This window comes from Budorcas taxicolor, chromosome 2, assembly GCF_023091745.1.
Source record: "Budorcas taxicolor isolate Tak-1 chromosome 2, Takin1.1, whole genome shotgun sequence".
NCBI lineage: Eukaryota > Metazoa > Chordata > Mammalia > Artiodactyla > Bovidae > Budorcas > Budorcas taxicolor.
In genome coordinates this window covers 61,348,424-61,362,750 of record NC_068911.1, presented here as the reverse complement: position 1 = coordinate 61,362,750, position 14,327 = coordinate 61,348,424, and the positions used below count along the sequence as shown (strand labels likewise).

Genomic DNA, 14,327 nt, shown 5'->3' with positions numbered 1-14,327 from the left:
CCACCCATGAAGGCCCTTGCCCATCCTTCCAGCTGCTCATCAACAACCTTGCCATCCAGATGAAGAAAGTCCCTTGTGCAGAGTACATATACCATGAACTCCATAGTTTTACACAGGCAATTCTGACTGCCTGGAATACTTTTCTACGTCTCCTCAGATAGGAAGTCACTGAAGGAACTTTTTTCTGGGAAACATGCTTAGATTTGCATTTTTGAAAGAAGTCTCATGGATTCTGGTGCTGGGGGACCTGCTTCACATACTGCAAGATTTCTTATAAGGCTGGTAAGGAAAATACCTTGGGCTTCCCTGGTGGCTCAGGCAGTAAAGAATTTGCCTGCAGTGCAAAAGACCTGGGTTCAATCCCCGGGTTGGGAAGATCCCTTGGAGGAGGGCATGGCAACCCACTCCAGTATTCTTGCCTGGAGAATCCCCATGGACAAAGAAGCCTGGCAGGCTACAGTCCAAGGGGTCTCAAAGAGTTGGACATGACTGAGCAACTAAACACAGCACACAGCAAGGAAAATACCTAGCTTTCCAATGATCAAATTCCACTACAAAGTCCTGGAGTGCTCAAAAAAAAAAAAAAAAAAACAAAAAACAGAGCACTGAATCCACTAACCTCAGAAATCAACCTCTCGTTTTCTGTTCTTTTACACTGTCCTGCTTATCCTTCCCCAAGGTCCCTATGCTCTTCCCTTAGAGGATCGAGTCCCTTCTAAGAGCTTTTAGAACACCAGAGCCAGTCTCTCCTCTAGTTTGGGGAACTTCTGCTTTCATCTCTACTGTACAACTGTGCCCTGAGGCAAAGACAGCACAGAGGCCTGGAAAGGGAAGCGAAATGCATGTCCAGAGTAAAACACAGCTGTATCAAGTGAACCACCATTCCATCTACAAGTGTGTCTCAGTGAATCGCAGCTTCTTTCCTCATACTTTCCTTGAACCAGTTTAGTTTTGTGGTCAGAAAAATATACTATTAAAAACAAGTCCAATTGGGACACCCATCTATGCTGAAGATCCTGCTACAAGTTAAATCATGATCTATAAAGCAATACCTTACCCAGTAGCTGTCTTTTCCCTTTTCCAAACCTTCAAGATGGTTCCTTCAGTAGTGAAAAAAAAAATCACCCTTTCCTCAGGAGGGTCACCATTCACTGCCTTCATTTGTGCATCGATGTTCTACACTTTCAGTTTAATGCCACAACCCATCAGATCACTGCCTCCTCTGTCCCATTTGGCAGCCAGTCTCAGGACTGCTGCTGGTTTTCCATCTGTCAAACTCAATCTACCTTCAGCCTAGAGGCAGGGCATGGAGAGTAGGCTGAGCAAAGAACAACGAAGGCAGATTGGTTTCCTCCTGGACCTGATCTGCTTTGAATGGAGAAGCACGCGTGCTAAGTCACTTCAGTCATGTCCGACTGCTCGCGACCCCATGGACGGTAACCTGCCAGGCTCCTCTGTCCATGTGATTCTCCAGGCAAGAATTCTAGAGTGGGTTGCCATTTCCTCCTCCAGGGGATCTTTCCAACCCAAGGATCAAATTAGTGTCCCATTATGTCTCTTGTATTGGCAGGAAGGTTCTTTAGCACTAGCACCACCTAGGAAGCCCAGAATAGAGAATGAGGGGTCCTAATAACATAGAATATTCCTTAGTAGGGACTTGCTTTGGAGAAAGCAATGGCACCCCACTCCAGTACACTTGCCTGGAAAATCCCATGGATGGAGGAGCCTAGTGGGCTGCAGTCCATAGGGTCGCTAAGAGTCGGACACGACTGAAGCAGCTTAGCAGCAGCAGCAACAAGGACTTGCTTCCTGACTTTAAGAGAATCTGGCTAGAAACAGGCTTACTTACAGCCTAGAAGACAATATAAACAGGTATACTAGTTATGTATCTTCCCAGCTATAAGGACTCCTCTTAAGCCCCAGCAAGAGCAGCATGAGTGAGCAACCACAGTGAACCATTCTGTACAGTGAGCCCATACTCCTTGCTACCATGCATTGGTCCAGAGCGGACGTGGTCCAAGCTATGCTATCAGACAGAGTGGAATATGCTTACATAACTTCCTTGAAAATGAACACCAGTTGAAGTTGCCTCTTTCACTTGCTAGCTGTATGACCTAGCGTGGGGCATGAAACCTCTCTTGACCTATTTCTTCATCTGCGAAAATAATAATTTTCTAGAACTAGATGATGTTTTGATTTCCTTTCTGCTCTTGCATTATGGTTGTCATAAAGAAGGTAGATTCTAGAGTCATTGAGGCCTGGATTCAAGACCATGTTCTATCAGTCATGAGCCTTATGACCTAGAAAAGTTCCTGGAATTCTAAGCATGAGCTTCATCATCTGCAAAATGGGGATGATGCTAGTGCCTTCCTGGTGTTAAGCAAAATAGTGCATGTAAAGCGCTTAAACGCTATCACACAAAGTAAAGCAGACTATGGCCTTTGGTTGCTATGGCTATTGTTATTCCTACATGTAATTATAGAGTGAATTTCTTAAAAAAAAAAAAAGGAGGGAAAGAAGAAAAAGAAAGCAAATCAAGGTGAAAACATCATAATTATTCAGTTAAAGGAATGGTTTGAATAAGAAGATCAAACTATATGGCTTAATATCAGTGCAAAGAGGAGAAGGAAACAGCAACCCACTCCAGTATTCGTGCCTGGAGAATCCCATAGACAGAAGAGCCTGGCAGGCTACGGTCCATAGGGTTGCAAAGAGTCAGACATCACTGAAGCAACTTAGCATGCAAACATGTACAGGATGTTCAATTATGGTCTTAAAAAAAATGTAACACTATTTATATCAAGCCCTATCACTCTCAGAATTTAAATAAAAATGTGATAACAAAGAATACTCCAAATATAAACAGCATCGGGTAAAATTATAACTCTCATGAATGACAGTCTGTAAACTATTCAACTTGAAGAACCATATTGAAGACATATATCCCATAGTCTTTCTTTATAACCTTGTTTTAGTGACATGTACAATATCTACACATCTGAGATATTCCTTTCTTATGTCAAAAGTATACTGACTACTCCAACACCACACAAGATTGATTATCTCCACTCTGATTATCTCAATCTAGAAACCACCCTAACACCCTTAAAAGTGGTAATATTTTGAAACTCTCAAGGAATAAACAAGGACGTCTATTATAGAATATTTTTGTCTACATAAATGGTATGCTCTGGCAGCCACTGACTGACATAGAGTCTATTTCTTTGGGGAGTCACATTATCTGACTGGGTACCATGCAATCTAAAGAATGGTGAGAGAGAATATAAGACAGGTAACCAGGGCTGCACACTGTGGCATAATATAATACCAGCCTCAAGAGATGGGAAATCTCAGCAGGGGAGGGGCTCCAGTCAGTGAAGGCTGTCAACCCAGCGTACTCCAGCCAAAACAATAATGTCATTCTACCTGTAAAGCTGAGAGCAAGTGCCACAAAAAATGATGGGGACAGGAATCAAAGAGAAAGCCATCACACAAAGGGCATGTCACATCTGCCTCTCACATGAAAGAACTATATAGATCACACACACCGTATATTTCACATCAGATTTGTAAAGATTTAGAGCCTCTGTCCCATTTCCTAGGCTTCCATGAATGATGTAACATGTGCACAAGTGACCCTTTCAGATGGTCACACTAGGGAACTGGCAAGAGTTTCCCTGTGGGGGGGATCCTAGAGACTTCCTGAGGAGCACAAGAACTAAAGCATCCATTATCCCATATTTACGATGGTGCCCTAGAATTCAAATAATGTTTAAGGTGGTTGGTCCTGGATATCTCAGAACAAATGACTCATTCTCATCTGTCCCATTCAATTGTCTTGGCACTATCAAGAGTTGTCATGTCGTGCGCCTGGCAGGACTTTTTCAAAGTCAGCGGTTCTTTTCCAAGATGGTGAAAGACAAAGAGAACAGCTCAAAGATTTTCCTCTTAGACAGTATCTTTTCCATTGACATGGAACTAATACATTCTTTTACTTGACTATGGAAAGTCATCTTCTTGAATGAGTTAATGACTTGCTGACTACCAAAACAGTAATGAGAACATGTTTATTTCCCAAATTTAGTGTTAATCAACTACTCTGATGTTTGCATTTTAAAGCCATATTCTTGTAAAACATCTAGAATGGCTATTTCCAGAATTTGGAAATTAGGCAGTCTAACAGCTTTAGAATCCTATAGTCATTTTAGAGACAGAGATACAAGATTTAACTTAAATCACTCTAATCACTCAGATGTCTAACCAGGTATGTTGCTTACTTGTCCTGTTCTATTTACATACTTTCACATGGGACTCTGCAGATATAAGGTATTAGAAGGGAGTTTGCTCAGGAGCCAACTTAGAAAGCCTTAAACTGAAATATAAGTATTTCATATCCTGCTTATCTATTTATATTTGTCTAAATAAGCCCTCAAAATGATGGTGAGGGCTAAATACCTCTACCTTATTTCACGTATAAAATCCAGGAAGCCATCCCATGGTACTTTGGCACGCTTCTCCCTTTATCTATTGGCTTCTCCATGAACCCAGAGGGCCTGCGCCAGGTTCAGAAGCGTGGAGCTAAAAAGGAACTTTCGGTAGATGGGGAGATTACACTTCATGACTGTCCTTCTCCGACTTTAATGTGCAAATGCAGCAAACCAGAGGTTTAAGATGGAGATTCAGGTTCAGCAGATCTGAGTGATGCTGCTGGTCCACGGCCCAACCTGAAGCCGCTGGGAGCCCTGTCCTTGCTGAGTGCCCTGTGCTGCTACTCCTCTACAGGGATGGACCACTTTGTGCTTTTCTCAGGGCGTCAGCTTCCGCCCCTGTAAAACTAGACGAGAAATAAATAAACAACAGAATTTACTGCATAACACAAGGAACAGTGTTCAATATCTTATAATAACCTATAATGGAAAATAACCTGGAAATATATATATATATATGTTTGTAACTGAAAAAAAGAAAGAAATAGAGGCTATTAGCAAATTCAGGAGTTGAAGAGAAGGTGAATGAATACATTAGGGTGAAAGCATTCTGCAAAAAAGTTTAAGGAGTTCCTTGATGAACTGTCTTTAAAAATCACTGAAGGACATGAAGATAACTCTTCCCCTAAAACTAACAAACTGGATGCCATTGACGTTGCCACTTTCCTGTCCCGCTGAGCATTCGCTTTTTGTATTCTGCATCAAACTGCTGCTCTAGATCCCTGCTCCTTGTCCGGGCTGTTACAACTGTTAATCAGCCTTCTATACAACCTCACTTCTGAGTGATGCTTGACCTACATCCTGCGGGGTGGCATAATGCCCTTGATAACTCTTCTTCCAAAGTCCCAGGTCCATTAACATAATCTTGTCACAATAAGTTGTTAAATTGTAGGGAGCGAGCGAAGACAATTTTCCATGTCTGTATAATTTATAATTCATAGAATTTTCTCTCCTAAAAGGTGCCATTGCTACTGCTTGTTTTATACATGTCAAAAGTGAGGCCCAATGAAAATAAATCCCTTGGTCAATATCACAAAAATAATTAAGAGTGGAATCGGGACTGGAAATGATGCGTTTAATCCGCAGTTCAGTCTGATAACCTCGACTCTACCTTGGAGGAAGTGTTCCTACACTTTCCCCCACCCCCAAGCTCCTTAAAAGTTACCTGCAGCCACTCCTGGTTTTGCGGCAGCATTTGATGGCGGTGCCACTAAACCAATACAATGCTGAAGTAAAGGGAAGAGAGACACCCTGGGAGTGATGGAGAGGCATTCCTCATAGATGAAGTGGAAGGGACCGCAATAAAGAAACCAGCTGTGTTCGCGGCAGCTCCTCCGTCCCCTCGGAGAAGACTCAGGAAAGCCCAACTGAAATACTCACTGGACCCACGGGACCCATCTCTGAGGTGACCTCAGAGATGCTGTTATCTATTTTAATCTATTTTAAACAGAATACCTTTTTGAAAGTGAATTGCAGCAGGGCTTCCCGGGTGGCTCAGTGGGAAAGAATCGGCCTGACAATGCAGGAGACACAGGTTTGATCCCCGATCTGGGAAGATCCCACACACTACGGAGCAACTAAGCCCATGTGCCCCAACTACTGAGCCTGTAGGAACCCAGGAGCCACACCACTGAAGCCCTCGCACCCTAGAGCTCACGCTTGGCAACAAGAAAAGTTGCTCTCCTGAGAACCCCACATAGAGCAACCAGATAGTAGCCCCTGCTTGCGACAACTCGATAAAAGTCCAACAGCGATGCAGACCCAGCACAGCCAAAAATGCTAGAAGAAACAATTAAAAAGTACACTGTGAACAAACAGGCCACCATAGAGCCAGAGTATGATTAGGAACATCTTGGGCCCCTGATGGCACACGGCTGTCAAAAAACACGCAGAAGGGGTACAGCTTGCCGAGAGAGATGCAGTCTGGATCGAGGAGGAGGTACTGGACTTGAGGTGGCGCTAGTGGGAAAGAACCCACCTCCCAGTGCAGGAGATGTAAGAGATACGGGTTTGATCCCCGAGTCGGAAAGATCCCCTAGGAGGACACGGCAACCCGCGCCAGTTTCTTGCCTGGAGAACCCCATGGACAGCGGAGCCTGGCGGGCTACAGTCCACGGAGCCGCAAAGAATCGGACACGACTGAAGCGACAGCATGCACGCACCTTGCACTTGAGAGAAGCCAGCCTGAATACAGACTGATTAGCCGTGAAAAAGTCGTCATGGGTACCAAGCAGAGAATGAATTACGGGGCTGTGTGGAGAGAAATGGGCTCAGGGCAGATTTATTACACTCCATTTCCACTCTGCTAGCAGGCTGCAAAGTCTCTGAGGTACAGATTTACTCAGGATTGAAATTTTACATCCTGGGACACTATCTCAAATAATCTAATTTGGTGAGATGAGAAAATCATATCTCATAAAACTATCATCCCTTTTCAAAAGCCCATATAAAAGTTTACAGGCTGTTGAGGTATCTAGCCATGCCACAAGCTTCTATTACAGGCGACATGAAGACACGAACTCAAAATTATTTTAATAAGAAATGCTACTACTCGCTGTGTGTGGTTTGTTTTTTACAACCTGAACTTCATAAATTTTTATAAGGTGTCTCTTTATTGTCAGACTTGGGAGCTGCTGTGTCACTGTTGCTCAGTCAAAGCTTTTTAAAATAAAAGACTCTCAATCTGAGTGTGATATTATACATGATATTAAGATAGCTGACCCCACACCTACTTCCAGCAACATTCCTGTCTTTTATGCAAATGTTAAAATAAAATATATCCCCCATCACTGTGAAATGGGTTATTCATTTGGCCATTATACACGTAGGAGCAGGCTGCCCCAGCAGGAAGGGACCTTGACTGTCCTCTACTAATTCTAGATGGAAGAGAAATGATGCTCAGGAACACACACACACACACACACACACACACACACACACACACACACACAACCTATGCCCAGTAAGGTCTTTAGGACTTGTGTGTGGGTATCTTTCAGGGGTTGGACAGAAGAGGAAGAAAGAGAGGGGGCTACTTCCGAATAAGAACTACTATCATCTTCCAAGAGCTCATTATGTTTGTGGTATAGAATCAGCACTCCATATCCATTACTTCACTGAGTCTTGCAATCCCAGGAAATGTAGAATAGCATGCCTGTTTTACAGGTCACGAATCTTCGGCTTGGAGATGATTATAATTTGCCCAAAGCCATACAGCAGGGACTCAATTTAGATGTGTTAGATCACAAACACAGTTTTATTCCACTGTCACCTCTCAATATTGTTTCTCATCAATATCATTCTGCATTCCTGATTATTCAGGAGAATACTACGAAGAGGAAAAGAACTGTAGAAAACCTTGGAAGGGAAAAGATATTATGATTTACAGTGTACTGGAGTGGAATAGCAGCTTCCCCGGTGGCACTAGTGGTCGAGAACCACCTGCAATGCAGGAGACAGGGGTTCAAGCCCTGGGTAGGGAAGATCCCTGGAGGACAGCATGGCACCCCACTCCAGCATTCTTGCCTGGAGAATCCCATGGACAGCAGAGCCTGGCGGGCTACAGGCCACTGGTCTCAGAGTCAGACCACAACTGAAGCAACTCTGCATGCACGCATGGACCAGAATGAGCCCCTGAAAACTGCCTGGGCAAACTCTTCATTTTACTGAGAAGAACTAGCAAGGTGGTCACAGGACTAGTGCTGGGTCAACAGCTAGTTAACATCGGGAGCAGGATTTTCTCCTCATTCTACTAGTGCTGCTGAAGGCAATACATCTAATTAAGTTGATAAAGGAGTTACACAAAAACTGATTTTCCCCTTCTCTAATATTGGGCATTTTTTTCTACCTCATTCTCTTTAGTACCTTCTGCTTTTCCCCTGGAACAGAATGAATGGGATAGGCAGTTAGGATGTGATTAGAACGGGAAAGGCAGGGCCAGGAGAATAAAGTGTATTCTGGTATTTTTCCTCTTAGGGCCTTAACTTGAGGATAAAATTCCTCCTAGATATTTCTTTTGGGAACAGGATGAAATAAGAGGAGTAATCAAATACTCAGACAACAGATACTAGAATTCACTATTTCTAGATATTCAGTCATTAATTGGATAACCAAGGATCTGCTTTCAAAGAGCTTACTGTCTAGTAAGGAAAAAATCAATACAATCAGTACAAACTGACTGTTAGAATCTAATGTTGCAAGCACCACGAGAGAAACAGAAAATACGATATGAGAACATGAAAAGATCATCAAGGAGTTTAGCTCAGATATGATGAGTACTCAGGACAGCCTATGGAAAGTCACTGAGGATGACCACAGGGCTTGACCTTCATGTGAGGCACAGAAAAACAATTGCAGAATTCTGGCTAAGAGGGGACACACAGGGATCTTGTGCCTTTTGGCTCTTAAATGATATAATGTTCTGCCACATAGTGAAAGTCTCTCAGTAGAGTTCGACTCTTTGTGACCCCATGGACTACACAGTTCATGGAATTCTCCAAGCCAGAAAACCGAAGTAGGTAGCTGTTCCCTTCTCCAGGCGATCTTTCCAACCCAGGAGTCGAATGAAGGTCTCCAGCATTGCAGGTGGATTCTTTACCAGCTGAGCCACCAGGGAAGCCCTGGCACATAGTAGATGCTCAATAAAAGCAATGTGCTTAATAATCTGGGGCAAAAAGACATCATAACTATTCTTTCACGTCTCTTCCACCTTTTTTCTTATATGTCCTGCTCCACTGCCTATAGTTACATGCTTTATCAATAGCGCCAAGAAGGGCACTGATTGCCGTGATCAACCCAGTCAAGTTTCCGTGCAGAGCCAGATCTCCTTATTGTTGTTTCTTTTCTTTTTTTTTAATGATAGTTGCAGCTACCCTTAGGTGTGTTTTTTTATTTACTTATTTGGCTGTGCTGGGTCTTAGCTGCAGCACATGAAATCTTCAATGTTCATAATGGCAAGTGGGATCCTTAGTGGCAGCATGTGGGATCTTTTTACTTGCTACATATGAACTCTTAGTTGAGGCATGTGAGACCTAGTTCCTTGACTAGGAATCGAACCCATGCCCCCTGCACTGGGGGCACAGAGTCTTAGCCACTGGACCACCAGAGAAATTCCCACTTTTTTTGGTGTTGTTTCTAGTGGCTGGTCTTCTCATCCACTGCACACTGACAGCTGGAGCGAGCTTGAAACTTCAAGGCTATTACGGGACAGTTTGAATCATTAGAAAGTTCTTCCCGTGATGATTTCAAATCTGCCTCCTTACCATCCTGCCCACTGAATCTGGTCGGGGCTGCTGGAACCTTGGAAAAATGAATCTACTTTGTGCACATGTCATTCCTTCAGGTGTTTGTAGACAGCTGCATGTCTGTTCAAAGCCACCTATTCTGGCAGCAGCCGGCATGCCTCGTCCTGTCGCTAAAGGAGGTTGGGAGACAGCAGTCATAGGGGTGGGGTGAGGGGCTCACAGAGATTCTGCTCTGGACCTTTCTTCATGCTGGGCTGCTGAGAGTGGCTTCAACCGGTGCTGAAATCATGCATCCAGTGTCATCAGAAACAAAGATCTGGGCTAGTCTGAGAGGCCTCAGGTATGGCACCACCTTCCAACTAAGCACGCGCCCCAGAGACAGTTACAACTCCATCCTCTGGAGGGAGGGCCTCTCCAACAACCACCATTATTAGCCAGACGGGACAGTTCAGAGGTTGCCTTTTAATTGTTTTCCCCTTGTGTTAGAAAATGAACTGCCACAAGACCAATAATTACCTCTGGAGAAGACCTGTAACACGGCGCTCTCCCAAACGCATAATTCCCTTTCTCATCTAATTTGATTGGTGATATCATTTGCCAGGTAGGTATATCTTTTTGCCAATCACTCACCTTCAGCAAACCTTGCTCCCTTAAGTTGCCGGTGAGCTTTTCCTATCACTGAGGAGAGAAGTGGTCATCTAGGAGGGCTGCGTCAGGCTGGATGCAGAGCTCCATCATAACATGATCTTGCAATGAGAAGATGTTAACCCCAACCCTCAATCACTCCCTGGGGCTTTATAGATTTTGTTTTTCTAAAAAAAAAAAAAGAAAGGTTATTTGGGACTTCCCTGGGGGTCCAGCCATTAAGAATCTGCCTGCCAATGCAGAGGAGGTGGGTTTGATCCAGGAAGACCCCACAGGCTGAGTAGCAACTATGCCTGTGTGCTGCCCCTACAGAGCCCATGGGTCACAACCCCCGAAGCCCCAGAGCCCAGAGCCCATGTTCTGCAGTAAGAGAACTTGCGTGGAACTCCAATGAGAAGCCCAGCCTGCACAAGGAGGAGCCCCTGCTCGCTGCAAACAGAGAAAGTCTGAAGCGACAAAGACCCGGCACAGCCAAAAATTAAATAAATAAAATTAAAATTAAAAATCTATTTAACCAGACAGAACACTATTGCTGGCTTTTCAAATAATCAGCAAGAGAGTTGTTCATCATCTTCAATGTCACTTTCTAAAAATTTATTTATTTTTAATTAGAGGATAGTTGCTTTACAACATGGTGCTGGTTTCTGTCATACAGCAATATGAATTAGCCATAGGTATACATATGCCCCCTCCCTCCTTTCACTATTTTATACAGTTTCTTTATTATTTTATACAGCAACACTAAAACATTCTATAATTTGCATTTTGAATTATTTGTACTATTGAAGTACCCACACTGAAGACTCAAAACTATTACCCAAACACAGTAAACATTTTTCTTGCTTTAATTCTTGATAATTCAGAAACATTTCAAGAAATCAGATATTTGTAAAGACCAGATTGCCTATCCCCCTGCCAGCCAAGGGTATGTTATACTGTTCCTTTGCCAATGCAGTGTAAGAAGACAGTAGATCGAAGAGCCTGTGAAATTCTCAACAAATTTAAACCTTGCTTAGGTAAGGTCTGTACAAGGAGGCAAGAAAGACTTCAAGGGTATGAAGGGCTTACAGGGGTCCTTCTGCCAAGACAGTGGTAGTTTGAACATGTGCCATCACGTCCGCATACTTGGCAAAGTCATCTGGCCTCTACTTGGCAGTTGTGGAAGAGGGTGGTGGACAAGAAGAGACCAGAGAGAAGGAGCCTCTGTTTCCCACCAGAAAACCACAAGGACGGGGAAGTGGCATTCCCAGGAGGCAAAGAAGGGAGAGGCCTGGAGCCATGCAAGGGGAGAGACACTGCTGACATTCAGCAGTCGTGGTGGTCTCTGTATCGACTACATGTCACTACACTCCAGGTGGTTACCACAGCCCCTGGGGTTGTCTGGAGCGCCATAGAGACCGGGCTAGAGAACTCCACCAAAGCACGACTGTCATCTGCGGAACAGGGGAAAAATTCTGGCTCCAAGACCTTACCTCCCATCATTTCTTTTTAGACTTCGGAGGGTTACGTTTGGACCCTGAAATCTGAGTATTACAAGTGAGCTCACAGGGATACTGAGGTCGTGGCCAGTGGTCCATATCACCATGGAGAATCACAGTGGATGAAAACCTGTGGGTAAAGGCCAGTGGGTAGCCGATGAGAGAACACAACCTGGTTCTCTAGAATTCACACATGACAGAGGCCACACGGATGGCTCACAGCAGTGGTTCATGCAGCGTGGAGGGACAGAGCTGAGCATATTTCACTGGACTTCACTTAGAGCAACAGTAATTCTGATATGCATCCCAGGTTGAAACTAGTGCTCCTCTAGAAAATTAATACTGATTTCCAAGTGTGGTCTGTGAATCAACTGTGATTCTTATAAAATATTTGGATAAAAAGTTTAGATTCCAGAGTTTGGGATTAATATATACACACTACTATATGTAAAACAGGTAAACAATTAAGGATCTACTGTATAGCATAGGGAACTATACTCAATATCTTATATAAGAATCTGAAAAAAAATACGTATATATATATATGTATATAAACTGAATCGCTTTGATGTATACTTGAAATTAATATAACATTGTAAATTAACTGCACTTCAATTTAAAAAAATATTTGTATTCCTAGATCCTACCCTCAGACTTCTGAGTCAGAAACTTCAGGGGTGAATCCCAGGAATCTGCATTTTTTGCAAGTTCTCCAGGCTTTCTTTCATGCTAAAAGTCCAGGAGTCACTGCAATAGAGGTCTTAGGACCAGCCTGGTGGCCACATGTTGGGGACCCAAGAAGAAGGCTATGCGAAAGAGAAACAAAACTAAGATTTTACCTTCCACACTCTGAGTGTTGACATTTTATTTCTGTGGAAGTGAGGGTGAGCACGAAGAATCATACATGTAGTAATTCGGTATATACAGACTTAAACTCTTTGGTAAGGCTGTATGTAGTTCACCAATTATGTCTTTTTCTTGATAATTATTTTGTTATCTAAATTCCAATACAGAAAATCCAATTCAGGAGTTGAAATAAATGTCTGTGAACCCAGGAGGATCCAGGTGACTATTCAACTACAACTCGGGTGCCTGAGAAGAGACTGTCCTTGAAAGAGTCCGCCCTGGTTACACAGACACTGGTTACATAACCTGGCTCCCATACCTGGATCTTGCTCTGATTTGGGTCACTTCCAAACATTCCAGGTTTACACGTGCGTACAGGGTTCACAAAGCACATTCATGCAGAAGCAACGTTTTAAGTCACTTGGTCTTTCCAAAAATCTAAAACCCAAGTTATATATTTTGCTGTTAAAAATCTGCCTGCGTTTCACACGGTTACATGTTTTCAAGAGTTCCTGTAGTGCTTACAATTCTACCTCTGTTCTCCTTTCCATTTCATTGTTCTCCTAAAGTCAACAAGGAAAAATAGACAAGTGAACAAAGACATATATAATTTTAAAAATAAGAAGTCAGTTTCAAACAGAAGGCTCAAAAATCAGAGTTGCAAAAATTCTCTTGGCAAAGAAATTAGTCTATCTATGAAGTGGTTGATATTAATTACTAAACTGTATAATTTACAATAATGGCTAGCTTTGTGAGTGCTGTAGAACTTCATGTAGTTCTGTAGCAAAGACCTTTGCTAAGTGTGTTATGTGTATTATCTCATTTTTGCCTGACAATAATCCCTTTAAAGTTTCCTTTATTGTCTCCTAGACTTGGGAAACTCAAGCACAGATAGGTGATTAACTTGGTCAAAAATCACACAGCTAATGACCAGAGAAGCTGGAATTTGCATTCACAAAGTCTGACTCCAGAAGCTGAACTTAACCATTAGGTTATCCTACTTCCCACCTTCAATAGAGTAACAAGGGTGGGAAGTTTTGTTTAATCATCAGCATCTCCAAATATTATTAAAGACCATGCATAACAACCAGCTGCTTAAGGTGAGATCATCTCATACATATATAATCAAAATATACTGGTGCTTATATACAGGTATATTTATGTGTATACAACCAATAGCATTTTATGCTATTCCTATTCTCAGCATCATAATTTTCATGACATACAAGGTAATACCTCTCTCTAAGATTGTGAGGGAGCTTTCCCACCTCTAAAGTATCAAATCACATTCTATTCTGCCCTCCAAGAGGAGGAACAGGTAAGAATTATCCTACCTGATGCTTATTTAACTTATATTCTACGATGCTTATTTAACTTATATGCAGAGTACATTATGAGAAATGCTGGGCTGGATAAAGCACAAGCTGGAATCAAGATTGCTGGGAAAAATTTCAATAACCTCAGATATGCAGATGACACCATCCTTCTGGCAGAAAGTGAAGAATTAAAGAGGAGAGTGAAAAAGTTGGCTTAAAGCTCAACATTCAGAAAACTAAGATCATGGCATCTGGTCCCATCACTTCATGCCAAATAGATAGGGAAACAATGGAAACAGCGAGAGAGACTTT

At 42.8% G+C, this 14,327-nt stretch overlaps 1 non-coding gene across 1 annotated transcript; it reads right to left on the bottom strand.

Annotated features, from left to right (window-relative positions):
* Positions 1-13,941: 13,941 nt before the first annotated feature.
* Positions 13,942-14,040, bottom strand: LOC128044035 (U8 small nucleolar RNA). The gene has a single exon (XR_008199019.1). It is a non-coding gene; the product is annotated as a U8 small nucleolar RNA (small nucleolar RNA).
* Between the last annotated feature and the right edge of the window lie 287 nt (positions 14,041-14,327).